Genomic DNA, 16,392 nt, shown 5'->3' on the forward strand with positions numbered 1-16,392 from the left:
TTTTGCTAAATTGATGGAAAAATGAAAAGAAGGATCAAAATAGTTTTATTGTTTATTTGTGTTCGTTGGGTGGAAAGAGCTACCACCTATGAAGTATGAAGCTACTCTCACAAGTCGAATACTAGTTATGCCCTAATGAGAGAAAGAGCTATCTCATATGATGAGTGAAAGCTACCACTCGGGTAGAAAGAGCTACCACCTCAAAAGTGTGAAAGCCACCTTAGCGGTCGCTTTGGAAGGGGCTACCTTAGAGGATGAGTGAAGCTACTACCATTGTTTAAAATTTTTATCACTTTTGTAGATAAATAAGTCCCTTGTACTTAGAACTTTGAGGATTATAACTTGGGTTGTTTCGAGTGAGTTCACACACATACACGAAATTTGGGTTGTTGTCCTTTTTTATTAAAGTTTTTAGCTAGAGCATTGATTTATTTTCGTATTTAGTGTTGAAATTTTCCTTAATTGTAGAATACTTTCGTTGTGTACCTTGGTGAACCTAAGGCCAAGCACTTTCAATATTTTCTTCATTAATGCACAGAATGTTTTAATGTTTGCTTGAGGACAAGCAAAAACTTAAGTGTGGGGGAGTTTGATAAGTGCTTGTGCGATACCAATGCGAAGCGTTCATTCCTTAAGTTGAGCATTACTTTTCTCAGGTTTTTACATTAATATGTGTGTTTTTATGTTACTTTTACACAGGTAGGGCTGTGAGGCCGAGTATGAAGGAAATAGGCCAATGTGGATCATAATGCACTTATTTTGGAGGAGATCTTGCTAAAGTTCAAACGCGAAGACATAGGAGAGGTGTGAGATGCTAGAGTGTGTGTCAACCTCCTCGCATTCGAGTGAGCACATCTATTTGGAGGGACACAAAGGCAATCACAGTCGAGTATTCGGTCTTACGCATACAAGAACAGGAGCTCCAACAACATATATATCATTGAAGAAGCAAGTGATACACGACGTGAATGTGTGCCCGTTTGTGTTATCCCAATGAAAGTATGGAATTGGGAGGTTATTCAGGTCAAAGAATGTAGCAGAGAAATGTAGCAACAATGTAGCAAGTACTATAGCAGCACTGTTCACACCCGGCCGAGAAACCAGAGAAACAGAGAATCCACACGGGCGTGTGGAAATTATCCAGTCCCGTGTGGAAATTCCGCACGGGCACGTGTATCGTCCACGCCCGTGGAGTTGCACGATTCCAGCTCTATTTAAAGCCGATTCAGCCCCGATTTTGGTATTCTTTTCTCCATCTTTTCCCCAACTTGCGAGAGGGCTTCAGCTAGGGTTTTGAGGGGTATTAGCTATGGTTTTGGAGAGGTTCTACGGCTCCGACATCGTGATTCCATTAGGAAGAAGGTTGGTAGGGGAGCTTCGATCGAGGCGTGTCCTATACCGGATGAAGGAATCCTTGGACGACCAGTAGAGGACTTTCCACAAGACCATCGACACAACCATCGAGGGGATTTCTTTATGGATTCATTGCTTTTACATTTGATTTCTTTGATTGTACTTAGCTCCATGGAGAGCTAAACCCCTAGTGGGTACTTGGGTGATTGTGAACCCTAGGATGTATTCGCTTCATTGAAGTTCTTTATTATGCTTTCAATAAATTGATGTTTATTGTGAGTTCCAACCTTGAATGCTTGATTGTATGAACATTTCCCCTAGAGTGACACTAGGGTTGAGAGTTCTTGTTGGTAACCTTGTGAGTGAGTGACACATCACGAGCGTTAGACAAAGCTAGGTTGGAGAGGGTTGAGAGAGTGAGTCGAAAGGCACAGGAGCGTCCCCTTTCCTGTACGACGTGATAGATTCTACCTCCGTTCCTCGAGTTCTTTGCGGCCATAATAGAGTGAATGGTCTAAGGGATGAACCTCCACTGGGGCCCTAGTTGCGCGTGCAATGGAGTGAAGCGTTGAGGTGATCTTAGTATCTAGGGGCTTAATTGTGGCTAGGGGACCTTCCACTGGACCAAAGGGTTCGGGTCTAAATCTAGGAAGAGATTTATCACTTGGAATCCCTAGAGCTCATTGCAACTCTATGCGAGTGCGAGGTGTTGAGATTGTTCGATTTCTCCTCCGGGACATGTATAGAGTTAGGCATAGTTGACGTTAGATTTGGGACTATGTATGTATGGATTTCCACGACTCACCATTGCATTGATTAGGAAGCATAATAGAGAGTTCTTGCACTTGAAGCAATTATCCTAGGTGAAGCATCATCCGAGTACCCCATCTTTATCGATTGACTTGCCTCTTCCTTACTTTTGCTCTCTTACTTGTTGCTTTTAATTTCTGAGAATTGAATCATTACCACAATTATCATTGTTGATACTCCACATAGCTAAGAATCGAATTAAGTGTCTTTACTCCCTACTCCCTGTGGATTCGACGCCGCTCACCCGGGATTATTACTTCGACAAACCCGTGCACTTGCGGGATATACGGAAGGGGACCTTGTCAGGTATTTTCCACACGCCCGTGCGTGAGCGGTCAAAGTCAAAGGAGTGCTTTCCCGAGAGACCACAGGGACGTGTGTACGCCCCTGTGGTGCTCGTGAAGTAAGGCGCACGGGCGTGGGGAATTTCCACACGCCCGTGTGGATGCACAGAATTCCAAGAGGCGCGATTTCTTCCTTAAAAAGCTTGTGATCCGTCTCATTCTTCATTTCCAGTCACCTGAAAACTATTTCTAATCATCTGTCCGACCGCTCATCGTTGTTTTGGAGGATTTTGCTTCACATATCATACCGATTTTCAGAGTTTTCACAACATTTCTTCGTTAACCTTTTTATCCTCTTTTCTTCGCCAACTCTTGTTTTTCACAGATTAAATATCTTTAATTGCGAATTTCCATGCATGGTGTATGTTTAGGAAGTGTTTAGAAGTGGTTTTAAATTGAATTTTTGAGAGTTGTTGTGCACCCGTGCGGAAGTTTCATTCTGTGCAGATCCACACGGGCGTGGGTAATTTCCACAAGCCCGTGTGGAATTCTGCAGTATATTGCTTTTGAGATTCGTTGATCGTTTTCTTCTTTTGTACTACAGATATGGCACCTCGCGTGAAGAAAAATGAAGTGAAGCATCTCAGATTCCCACCACTGGAGCCATTACACATGGACTTCTCAAACCCCGAGCAACAAACTAGATTTGAGAGACTTTCAGTACTCGGGTTTGGTCAGACTTGTTTTGCGGATTTGTAAGTACTGAAAGATATTCAGCAGGGTGACAAGCTATCTAATGAAACTGATGAGATGCTAAAAGTGGGAAGCTGGAGGAGGCTATTGGCAATCAGTGAGCCAGCTTACCGCGCATTGATGCTTGAGGTTTAGCGTCTTTTGAGTTTCGTTTGATGCACGGGAGATTTGACACAACGGAGGTGATACAGTTTTGGCCATTCGGACATCCACTCTCTATGACTGTAACTGAGTTCTCAATTCGGACAGGCCTGTACAACGTCTCTTACACAAGTACAGTGGAGTATGGACGATTATTGGCAGATTTTCCAATATCAGTGACTCCATATCATATGTATACGATTTTGTGTGGCCATGGGGAGTATGAACCGAGGTTGTCGAAGGCCTCTAGCTTATCCCAGTTCAGCTACAGATATTTGGATACAGTTATCAGCAGGTCCGTGACAGGTCGAGCAGATAACACAGCTGCTTTGACCAAGCTGGATTTGCTCTTTTTATACTCTGTGGCCCGCAATGTACCACTTCACTTGGGGTGCATACTAGCGAATATTTTGTATTACCAGGGTCATTGGACGAGAGTGAGTTTATTATTTGCTGACCCCTATATCACCAGACTTATTTTGGGCATGGGTTAGGGCGACACCTTACGTGGTGCTAAGAGGACAGTTGTGCCTACCCATCTTGCGTTTGATACGATCAGGATGATGGGGTTGGTACGGAGGTTTGGGCCAGGAGTCTATATTCTTTTGCTATAGCTACCGCAGAGACCACCAGGAGTGAAGGAGATACTGCGGGGGTTGTCCAACAGATTCCCACATCTTCTGTAGCACCGGGTACTCAAGCTTATGATCGTATTGAGAGGCTGGAGACCGATGTGAGATAGATTTAGACTGAAGTAGCGGACCTCCGGGCTATGCAATTGGCTCAGTACACAGATCTTATGGCCCGGTTTGACTTTCTACGAGATCTACTGAGATCCAGACCCTCAGTTCCTCCAGCACTCTCATCCCCTACCTCGGCACCGGTAGACCCACTATGTACTTCACCAGCAGCAGCAGCAGCACCGGCACCAGAGCGTGACACCGACATTTGACTCTTCCTTTCTTTTACTTTCTTTGCATTTTATTTTAGACTTGTCTACTCAGAAAGGATTCTCCTTCTGAGTTTATGTTGATTTTGCATCATCGAGTTGTAGTCATTGCTTCATCTTTTATATACACTCAAGTTATTTTGTCTTTATTGAGCTTCACTGAACCCCCTCGTGTATGCGTGAAGATGGTCTTGTCTTCTTGGGAATTGAGACTTAGTCATGGGCACGGCCAAGGTGCTTCGGCACTTGCCCGTGTGAGCTTCACAACCCGTCGGAAAACTACTCCCATGGAATTAGCTTCATCAAACGCAACACTAGGAGTCAGGGGAGTATTATTTTGATTGCTTACCCCACATCTATTTCTGAATGATATATATATTTAGAGTGAGCTTGCATGTGTACATTGGGGACAATGTACAACTTAAGTGTGGTGGGGAGTTTCATAATGCACACATCTTTTCTATTATTCTTGATTGTTATATGATCACATAGCCAATGGTGGTTCACCTTAGTTGCAATGATTGTATTCTTAAGTTTAGGAGAATTTCTAACATTGAATGTTTTCATGCTCTAGTTCTTGCTTGAATTTTTAGGAATTTTTGCCAAATTTACACTTAGTGCACTACTCACTCTTGGAACTCTATTGGAAATATGAAGTATGAAGCTACTCTCATAAGTCGGATACTAGTTATGCGCTAATGAGAGAAAGAGATATCTCATAGGATGAGTGAAAGCTACCACTCGGGTAGAAAGAGCTACCACCTTGAAAGTGTGAAAGCCACCTTAGCGGCCGCTTTGGAAAAGGCTACCTTAGAGGATGTGTGAAGCTACTACCATTGTTTAAAATTTTTATCACTTTTGTAGATAAATAAGTCCCTTGTAGTTAGAACTTTGAGGAGTATAACTTGGGTTGTTTCGAGTGAGTTCACACACATACACGAAATTTGGGTTGTTGTCCTTTTTTATTAAAGTTTATAGCTAGAGCATTGATTTCTTTTCGTATTTACTGTTGAAATTTTCCTTAATTGTAGAATACTTTCATTATGTACCTTGGTGAACCTAAGGCCAAGCACTTTCAATATTTTCTTCATTAATGCACAGAATGTTTTAATGTTTGCTTGAGGACAAGCAAAAGCTTAAGTGTGGGGGAGTTTGATAAGTGCTTGTGCGATACCAATGCGAAGCGTTCATTCCTTAAGTTGAGCATTGTTTTTCTCGGGTTTTTACACTAATATGTGTGTTTTTATGTTAGTGAGGCCGAGTATGAAGGAAATAGTCCGATGTGGATCATAATGCACCAATTTTGGAGGAAATCTTGCTAAGGTTCAAACGCAAAGACATAGGTCAAGTGTGAGATGCTAGAGAAACCAGAGAAATAGAGAAACCAGAGAAACCAGAGAAACAGAGAATCAGAGAAACCAGAGAAACAGAGAATCCACACGGGCGTGTGGAAATTATCCACGCCCGTGTGGAAATTCAGCACGGGCGCGTGGAGCACCCACGCCCGTGTAGTCGCCCGATTCCAGCCCTATTTAAAGCTGATTTAGCCCCGATTTTGATATTCTTTTCTCCATCTTTTCCCTAACTTGAGAGAGGGCTTAGGATAGGGTTTCAAGGGGTATTGGCCAAGGTTTTGGAGAGGTTCTATGGCTTCGACATCGTCATTCCTTAGGAAGAAGTTTGGTAGGGGAGCTTCCGTCGAGTCGTATCCAATACCGGACGACGGGATCCTTTGACGATGAGTAGAGATGATTGCTTCCCTGCAAGTGTACGTGATCGCCAAGTAATACCTCGTGTGAAGACATGAGGATCATATTCCACGGGGCTAAGGATCTCCTATTACTCCTTCTCGAGCTATTATCTAGCCAAAGATCTCAAATGATGGATTTTACTCTACTAAATGTAATTAAAGCTTAAACAAGGTTATGAACAAATTAGAGAGCACAAGCAATGATCAAGCAAAAAATTCAATATAATGCAAAAGCCTATGGATGTGGATCCCCTTGAGGGGTTATCATGCAACATGAATGATGATCTAAAGATGACAGGGTAAAAATGGACCATGAGATTCAAAGATTAGAACAACCCCAATTTCTCGGCGATTGAACCCTAATCCCATACAAACATAGATAGGAATTTCTTCCAAATCTACATTCCTATGATTGCATTAAGTACGAGAAAATCTCACTTAGGAATAAACCTACTCTTCTTCGGATTAAACCTACATGGAGGGCTACCAAACAACCAATTTCTCGGCGTGATGATACAAGTATCTCTTTCTATTCCATTCATGATCTAATACATGCGAGCAAGTCACATCTACATGCATCACTCATAAAAGAGCTACGGATTTCTCCTTAGTGTAGCACTTAGCATGAAAAAAATGGACTAGATCTCAAAATTACCCAAGCATAGAATTAACAAGTTATCATCCAACACACATGATAAAACCCCCCAAGGTTCACCAACACCCGGTGGCCTTGCGGGTCTAGTGTGTCATCATCCCACAACAAGCAATAAAAACAAGCAAAACATGAAACAAAAGCATAAATGACACTCTCTAGATGAAATGGTGAAGGAGGAGGTGAAGCATGTGCCGAATGACGCTTTCCCCGCCAAAGGAGTGCCAAATGACGCTTCCTCTAGCCGTGGGTCTCATTTCTTCAAATCGTGGTAGATCTCCCCTTGAATGATGTTGTCTTCTTGCCTTGAGAATCTTGGACCTTTGGCTTAGATGATCTTCTAGCTTCCTTGCCCTACTTCTCCAGCCAAAAGTCCCTTTTTTCTGCCCTAAAAGTTGGTATTTATACCCACCCGAGGCATACGGGGTGCATACGACCCCCATACTGGGTAGTATGGAAATCTAGGCAGACACTCCAAATCAATCCTCTGCTACAGTGCATATGGCCCCCATACTGGGTAGTATAGGGGTAGTATGAAATTCCTGTTTTCTTCTCTTTTCGCCCAAATGATATCTTCTTGTTCTCCATGGCTTCCTTATGCCCTACAAAGAAAATAATAGATGATTAAGCGCAAAACGGGCATCAAACCTCACAAAATACACGCAAAGTGAATACGATACATACATGAAAACATCTACATTTAGACACTTATCAAGAGGACTTTCCACAAGACCATCGACACGACTATCGAGGGGGTTTCTTTATGGATTCATTGCTTTTACATTCTATTTCTTTGATTGTATTTATCTCCATGGAGAGCTAAACCCATAGTGGGTACTCAGGTATTGTGAACCCTTGGATGTATTTGTTTCTTTGAACCTCTTTATTATGCTTTCAATAAATTGATGTTTATTGTGAGTTCCAACCTTGAATGCTTGATTGTATGAACATTTCCCCTAGAGTGACACTAATGTTGAGAGTTTTTGTTGGTAACCTTATGAGTGAGTGACACACCATGAGCGTTAGACAAAGCTAGGTTGGAGAGGGTTGAGAGGGTGAGTCGAGAGGTATAGGAGAGTCCCCTTTCCCCTCCGGCGTGATGGATTCTACCTCCGTTCCTTGAGTTCTTTGCGGCCATAATAGAGTGAATGGTCTAAGGGATGAACTTTCGCTGGGGCTTAGTTGCGCGTGAAACGGAGTGAAGCGTTGAGGTGATCTTAGTATCTAGGGATAAATTGTGGTTAGGGACCTTCCTCCTGGACCAAAGGGTTAGGTCTATAATAAGGAAGAGATTTATTACTTGGAATCCCTAGGGCTCATTGCAACTCTATGCGAGTGCAAGGTGTTAAGATTGTTCGATTTCTCCTCCGGGACATGTATAGAGTTAGGCATAGTTGACCTTAGATTTGGGACTATGTAATTAAGGATTTCCATGACTCACCATTGCATTGATTAGGAAGAATAATAGAGGGTTCTTGCACTTGAAATAATTATCCTCGGTGGAGCATTATCTGGGTACCCCATCTTTATCGATTGCCTTACCCCCTTCTTTACTTGTGCTCTCTTACTTGTTGCTTTTACTGTTGAGAATTGAATCATTGTCACACTCATTACAATTGATCTTTTACATAGCTAAGAATCGAATTAAGTATTTTTATTCCGTACTCCCTGTGGATTCGATACCCGCTCACCCGGGATTATTAATTTGACAAACCCGTGCACTTGCGGGATATACGCAAGGGGACCTTGTCAGCGACCTTAGCGGCTGGTTTGGAGAGGGCTTCCTTAGAGGATGTGTGAAGCTACTACCATCTTTGAAATTGTTGTCACTTTTGTAGATAAATAAATCCCTTGTACTTAGAACTTTGAGGAGTACACTTCGGGTTGACTTGAGTGAGTTCACACATAGTACACGATTTTGGGTTTTTGTTTCCTTTTTGATTCAAGTTTTTAGCTAAAGCATTGATTTTTCACATTTAGTGTTGAAATTTCCCTCACTTGTAGAATGCTCTTTTTGTATACTATGGTGAACCTAATGCGAAGCACTTTCAATATTTTCTTCATTGATGAACATAACATTTTAATTTTTGCTTGAGGACAAACAAAACCTTAAGTGTGGGGGAGTTTGATAAGTGCTTGTGCGATATGAATGCGAAGCGTTCATTCCTTATGTTGAGCATTACTTTTCTGGGGGTTTTACACTAATATGTGTGTTTTTATGTTACTTCTATGCAGGTAGGGTTGTGAGGCCGAGTATGAAGGAAAGAAGCCAATGTGGATCACAATGGACCGATTTTGGAGGAAATCTTCCTAAGGTTCAAATGCGAAGACATAGGTCAGATGGAGATGGTAGAGTGTGAGCCAACCTCCTCGTATTCGAATTTGGCACATCCAATTGGAGGGGCTTAAAGGCAGTCAAACTCGAGTATTCTGACTTATGCACATAGAACAAGAGCTCCACCTACTTGCCTATCATTGAAGAAGCAAGTGATCCACGACGTGAACGTGTGCCCGTTTGCGTTACTCCGATGAAAGTATGGATTCGGGAAGCTATTCAGGACGGATACTGTAGAAGACAACTGTAGCAACACGATAGCAAGTACTGTAGAAGCACTATTCATAACTGGCTGAGAAAACAAGAGTTCAGAGAATCCACACGGGCGTGTGGAAATTATCCACGCCCATGTGGAAATTCTGCACATGAGAGAGGGCTTTCGCTAGGGTTTTGGAGAGGTTCTACGGCTATGACATCGTCATTCCTTAGGAAGAAGGTTGGTAGGGGAGCTTCCATCGAGGCGTATCCTATACCGGATGAGGGAATCCTTGGACGACGAGTAGAGGACTCTCCACAAGACCATCGACACGACCATCGAGGGGGTTTCTTTATGGATTCATTACTTTTACGTTCTATTTCTGAACCCTAGGATGTATTCGTTTCTTTGAATCTCTTTATTATGCTTTCAATAAATTGATGTTTATTGTGAGTTCCAACCTTGAATGCTTGATTGTATGAACATTTCCCCTCGAGTGACACTAGGGTTGAAAGTTCTTGTTGGTAACCTTGTGAGTGAGTGACACACCACGAGCGTTAGACAAAGCTAGGTTTGTCTAAGGGATGATAGATTCTACCTCCGTTCCTCGAGTTCTTTGCGGCCATAATATAGTGAACGGTCTAAGAGATGACCCTCCGTTGTGGCTTAGTTGCGCGTGCAATGGAGTAAAGCGTTGAGGTGATCTTATTATCTAGGGCTTAATCTTAGTTAGGGACCTTCCGCCTGGACCAATGGGTTAGGTCAATAATTAGGAAGAGATTTATCACTTGGAATCCCTAGAGCTCATTGCAACTCTATGCGAGTGCGAGGTTCAGAGGTTATGTAATCTCTCCTCCGGGACATGTATAGAGTTAGGCATAGTTGACCTTAAATTTGGGACTATGTATTTAAGGATTTCCACAACTCACCATTGCATTGATTAGGAAGCATAATAGAGGGTTCTTGCACTTGAAACGATTATCCTAGGCGGAGCATTATCCGGGTACCCCATCTTTATCGATTGCCTTACCTCCTACTTTACTTTTGCTCTCTTACTTGTTATTTTTATTGTCGATAATTGAATCATTGTCATACTTATCACTACTGATCTTTCACATAGCTAAGAATCGAATTAAGTGTTTTTATCCCCTACTCCCTGTGGATTCGATACCCACTCATCCGTGATTATTACTTCGAGAAACCCATGCACTTGCGGGATATACGCAAGGGGACCTTGTCAAGTTTTTGGCGCCGTTGCGGGGAGTAGTCGTTTAGAAATACTTTGCACTTTGTTTTCTTAGCTATTTCACCATACATTCTATTTCCTAACTTCTTATTATATCATCGTCCTGAATTCCTTTTCTTTCTTTTTGGGTGCAACTCCAATTTATGACCCGAGGGAATCCCTCAATATTGGTTGAATATACACTTAGAAGAAAAGGGAAAGAGCCTGTGCAAGAATAGTCTAATCCAGCTGATTTGGAAGTAGAAGAATCTGAAAACATGGCAGAACAGAATCAACAACAGCGAACATTATCCGATTAAGCCAGACCTTCAGTGTTGGGGACACAATCGAGTATTGTGCGTCCCCCAATTACAGCTTAGAACTTTGAGTTAAAACCGGCTTTCATCCACATGTTGCAGTAATCCGTACAATTCAATGGTTTGGCCGATGAGGATCCAAACAGTCATATAGAGAGTTTTCTCGAAGTGTGTGATATGCTGTAGATAAACGGAGTAACGGATGATGCCATCAAATTGGCTACACTCGTTACCTAGAGCGTCAATTACCACGTACGAGGAGATGGTGGAAGCTTTTCTAGCTCGTTATTTCCCTCCCGGAAAATCAGCAAAGCTTAGGAATGAGATCTCATCCTTTGTTCAGTTCGAATTGGAGTCTTTATTCGAGACATGGGAAAGGTTCAAGGAGCTCCTGAGGAAATGCCCGTAGCACGGATTCCCATAGTGGATGATTGTTCAAACATTTTACAATGGTTTGAACCCGAGTACAAGGCAATTCTTGGATGCGGCAACAGGAGGTACCTTAGGTAGCAAGACCCCCGATGAGGCCCGTCAGTTGATTGAAGAAATGGGGTTAAACAACTACCAATGGAATGCTAGGGAGAAGAAGAAAGTGGCCGGTCTCCATGAGATAGATGCGCTAACTTCATTGGCGGCTCAAGTGGAGAGTTTGAGTAAGAAATTAGATCTTCTAACTTCACATAGAGTGGCGGCCGTGACTAATTGTAACGGGTGTGGTGGAGGACATGCTCCCTCCGATTGCCCGGTCTCTATTGGTGATGGTTCTTCGGTGGAGAACGTTGATTTTGTAGGTAATGGCATGAGACCTTGATGCAAGATCTGCAAGTGCACGGAGTCATCAAGTAATACCTCTCGTGCGAGCACGAAAGGGTCATATTCCCTGGGCCCAAGGATCTACCCTTACTTCCTCTTTCCGTATTGTCTAGCCGAAGGATTCGAAGGGTTTCTCTAATCTATTAATTAAAAAGAAAGAACTACAAGTGGAGTCTAAAATAAGGCAAGGATATAAAATCAGGGGAAAGAAATGGTCACGGATGCGGATTCCCTAGGGGTTACTAAAGTGTAAAGGATGCTAAGAGTGTCAAGTAATTAAGGGTTTTGACCTAGAGATTTCCTAAATTAGATCAACCCGATGGTCACAGCAACTGACCCCTAATCCGGTATAAGAATTGATACGGAATTTCTTCCGATCAAATCCTCATACGATTGCATTAACAAAGGGGGAAATCCCTAATTAGAGCCGGAACACGACTTGGTCTAGCCCTAATGTTGGAGGGGTACAAAATACCCAATAGTCATGGTGTATTTGTACATGAATCCCTTTCAAACATGGTGTGTCTAGTACAAGGGCGATGGTCACGCTACCGAGTACAACCTAGGAGTTGGTTTACATAGTTCTCATGTAAGCAACACATCGAATGCACCAAGAATGAATCACAAACACACAACAATTGCAATAAACAAAACTAGATCATCCAAATACACAAGTTCACCACAAGGTTCACCGGCATCCAGTGACCTTGGGGTCTACTAGTCCATGCAAACAAATACAAATAATAGGTCCATGAAAACAACTACAAATGGCATAAGAAAACTTCCTCAAACAATAGAAGTGAGATGACAAGCCAAGTGAGGTGGAAAAGCTTCCACGGACGCCCGCATGACAGGGCGGCTTCCCTTTGTCGTCTACAAGCTCCCAAAGAAGAGATCGATGAAGATCCGCCAAACCAAGCTTCTCCCTTTGATTCCCCTTCTCCAAAACGTGTAATCTTGCCTCTTTTGAACTGGTGGAAGTCGGCTCCAAGAACTCCCCCCAAAAGCCTCTTCCAAAAACCTCTCCCCCTGCCCTAAAAGTTCAGCTCGAAATATATACCGTCAGGTCCATGCGGGCTCCATGCGGGCGCATGGTGCCCATGAAGCTCACAGCCGTTTTGCCCAGAAAATATGCCGGGCTACAGTGCCGAGGGTTGTCAAATTCCAGCAAACCTCACGGGCACCCATGTGGGCGCATGGAGCCCGTGAAGCTGACAGCCAAATGCCCGCAGCATGAACAGTGATCAGCAACAGTACGCTACAGTGTTGGGACCCCAAAAATGCAGTTTTTGGTGTCGAATTCATCAAATTTGCATTTTTGAGCTTCGTTCGGCTCTTTTAAGATCTGCAACACAGAAATAACCAAATTACACATAAACAGGCATCAATTCATTAAAATATACACAAGTAATACAAGATTAATACGTATAAAATACGTACATTTAGGCGTTTATCAAACATCCCCACACCTAAGCGTTTGCTTGTCCCCAAGAAAACACACATGAAAGAATAGTGGTAATAAGATAAACGGCTAAATGCATGACCTCAAGCTCAAATGGTGAAGAACCCCACAAGCACAGATGAAATGAAATCAAGAAAATGAGTTGCACAGTAACCAACTCAGAAGAGATAGTTATGAGTCCTCTAGAGTGCTTTCCTCGTGAGTGTGTGTAAATACTTCATCCCTCGCTCTCCCTCTTCACGCCACATTCAATGACTACCGGTGTTAGAAATGTTAAAGACGCCCTCAATAGCGAGTTAAGAGTCCTTCGGTCCACAGTCAACACTTCAATTTCTAAGTGAATGCATGAAAGAGTTCAAGAGAATACGAGACTCTTTTTGAGTCCGCCTAATGTAGACTGCACAAAAATAACTTATAATCTTTCGAAGGATGCACATGCTCGATTAGGCACAAGAGCCACCCAACCTACTTGATTACAGTCTACATAGACGCATTCATGCTAAACTAGCAGAGGAATACTGGCATAGACTCATTTTTTCATTTTTTTCAATACATGTCTCCGGAGCACTTTCATGCAAAAACTTCACTAAGGGATAAAGTAAAAATGAACAAAAAGAACCAAAAAGCTCTTAAAGGACCATTGAGGAATGAATTTACCACTCTAACACTTTAATCAAAGCAATGGGTTAGTGGGGCAAACAAGGTAGAAGTTCAGTGTCAAAGTTGCGAAGAAAGCTCTAGAGAGAAAACATGACTTCCTTATAGCACAAATAACACTGCAACTCATTAATATCATTCATTCAAGCCAGGAGGTTCTTAACAATAAATCATAGCTATCATGGGTGACTTAAGCATGCAAATAACATGTCCCCACACCTAGAATCGTACATTGCCCTCAATGTACATTAATCAGCAGAACATGGTGTAAAATCCATAATAAAGAAATGAAGCATGAAAAGGAAGGGTAAAGAGACTGCCCCAATTGGTTCATGAAGATTGTTCAGTGAAAGCACAGTCAATGGGCAACAAAGCCAGCAAAGAGCAAAGGAGGTGGGGCAACAATCCGTGAGAAGTCCTACAAAAATAAGTAAGGCGATCACGACGCGTAAGAAAATCAAGGAGAAGGAAAACATGCATAATAGTCAAAATAAAAGTAAAACAAGCCTAGTAAAAATTCAGCCTTTACTACAGTAACTCGTGAAAAAAAATGTGCAAGAGTTTCTCCTAGACATGAAGCTTCCCAAAATTTACAAATGAAGGAAAAACTCGAAGAATTAAGTATACACCACATCACAACATCCAAATATGTCATACAAGCTTCAAAGATAAGATAAGAACACAACAAAAGCCAAGTTTGTGACAAAACCTTGAATTAGGGCTTGAAAGTTTGGAAGGAAGAGATCCCGTGAAAAAGATGGTAAAAGTCCAATTAAATTCCAAGGTTGAGTTGGCAAGATGGAGGAGAGGGGATTAGAGAAGAAAAAACCAAGAGAAATGGTGGAGAAATGATGTAGAATGAAAGAGAAATGAGAGAAAACTTAAGAGGAGAAGATGAAGGTTGGAGTAGATAGAGAAGGGGGAAGAACACCCCTTAAATGGGCAGCCCAGCCCATGCGGGTCCCATGCGAGCGCATGGTGCCCGCATGGGCTGGAAAATTCCAGACTGAAAGGCTCATAGGCGCCATGCGGGCGCATGGCGCCCGTGAGCTTTTCAGCTCGCGCGCGCAGCGGGAGGCCGAGAGCGTCACGGGCGGCCTCGCGGGCGCATGGTGCCCATGAGACCCACAGCCCATGAAAAATACTCCTCGCTAAGGGTCTCTTGCGACTGCAATGATGCCCGCAAGGCCCTGGAACATGCCACAAGTGTCCATACGGGCCGTATACAGCCCGTATGGACCTAGAAAATTGAAAATTTGGCATGGTTCCTCTTGCACACTCAATAAAATACGAATTACGACCATTTAAGCACCGGGATGACAATGAAACACAACTAAACAATACTAATTCAAGGCCAAATACAAGCAAGCAAACCAAAGCATGAGTTGAGCACAAAATCATCAACAAAAAAAAAAATACGAAAAACTCACAAACATAATCATTCAACCACAATATAGAAACTTAGGAACTAAAAGAAATACGAAAATTTAAAGACGACGAATTTAAAAACTTGGGTTGCCTCCCATGAAGTGCTTGTTTAATGTCATTAGCTCGACGTACCTTTTTCTTACCTCAAGGTGGATCAAATGGTGGGGAATTACCTCCAAGCCCAAGAGAAGTGCTCCAAGATAGGTATGGCTTCAATCGGTGACCGTTAACCTTAAATGTACCTTTCTCCGGATGAGTTATCTCGATGGGCCATGGGGAAAGACTTGTGAAACTATGAAGGGTCCGTGTCATCTCGATTTTAACATCCCCGGGAAGAGTCGTAACCTCGAATTGAAGAGAAGAACCTGGTCCCCTTCCTTGAAGTGTTTCCCATGTTTAATGTGTCAGTCATGATACTCCTTGATCCTTTTCTTGTAAAGCAAGGAATTTTCATATGCCATAGTCCGCCATTCATCCAACTCACTTAGTTGGAACTTCCGGTTATGACCGATTAGCTGAGGATCAAAATTCAGTTGCTTAATAGCCCAGTATGCTTTATGTTCCAATTTGACGGGTAAATGGAAAGCTTTCCCATAGACTAGCCTATAAGGGGTCTCTCCAAGATGTGTCTTATACAAGGTTTGAATCAGTCGTGTCTACCCTTCGCAACCACACCGCCTCTTTGCATAACCTTGAAAATCAGGTGGGGCAAATTGCGAAGTCTCTCTCTCTAAAAGGCCACATGGAAGCTTGGCGAGCAATACAAAGAATAGTCCTAGAGAGCACGTGAAGGCGATCACTTTGAGAAGTGGTCGTGAGGTGGAAGGTAGGCTTCCGAGTAAGAAGCCAAAAGAACACACACCCGATGTTATATAGGTACAAGAGGGAACAAGCAAAGAGAAAGAGGGGGCAACCCCACCTTTCAAGCCAAGAATCCCTTATCCCTCTAGATTGAAAAATGACCAAGGGGATGAACAGTACAATAAGTTCCTGAGTTTGTTCAAGCAACTCCACATCAATATTCCTTTTGTTGAGGCATTAGCCCAAATGCCTAAGTATGCGAAGTTCTTGAAAGACTTGTTGACTAACAAGAGGAAATTGGGGGAAAGTGCTTCAGTGATTTTTGATGCTTCATGCTCGGAAGTGTTGCAAAAGAACATGCCGAACAAGAAGAAAGACCCGGGAAGCTTCATCATTCCGTGAAATATTGGCAATCTAGGTGAAGAAATGGCATTGGCGGACTTAGGGGCCAGTATCAACATCATGC

General features: G+C 42.7%; 1 non-coding gene across 1 annotated transcript; it reads right to left on the bottom strand.

The window, feature by feature from the left end:
- Window positions 1–11,075: 11,075 nt before the first annotated feature.
- Window positions 11,076–11,182, bottom strand: LOC120271268. The gene has a single exon (XR_005539886.1). It is a non-coding gene; the product is annotated as a small nucleolar RNA R71 (small nucleolar RNA).
- Between the last annotated feature and the right edge of the window lie 5,210 nt (window positions 11,183–16,392).

This window comes from Dioscorea cayenensis, chromosome 10 (assembly GCF_009730915.1).
Source record: "Dioscorea cayenensis subsp. rotundata cultivar TDr96_F1 chromosome 10, TDr96_F1_v2_PseudoChromosome.rev07_lg8_w22 25.fasta, whole genome shotgun sequence".
Classification (NCBI taxonomy): domain Eukaryota; kingdom Viridiplantae; phylum Streptophyta; class Magnoliopsida; order Dioscoreales; family Dioscoreaceae; genus Dioscorea; species Dioscorea cayenensis.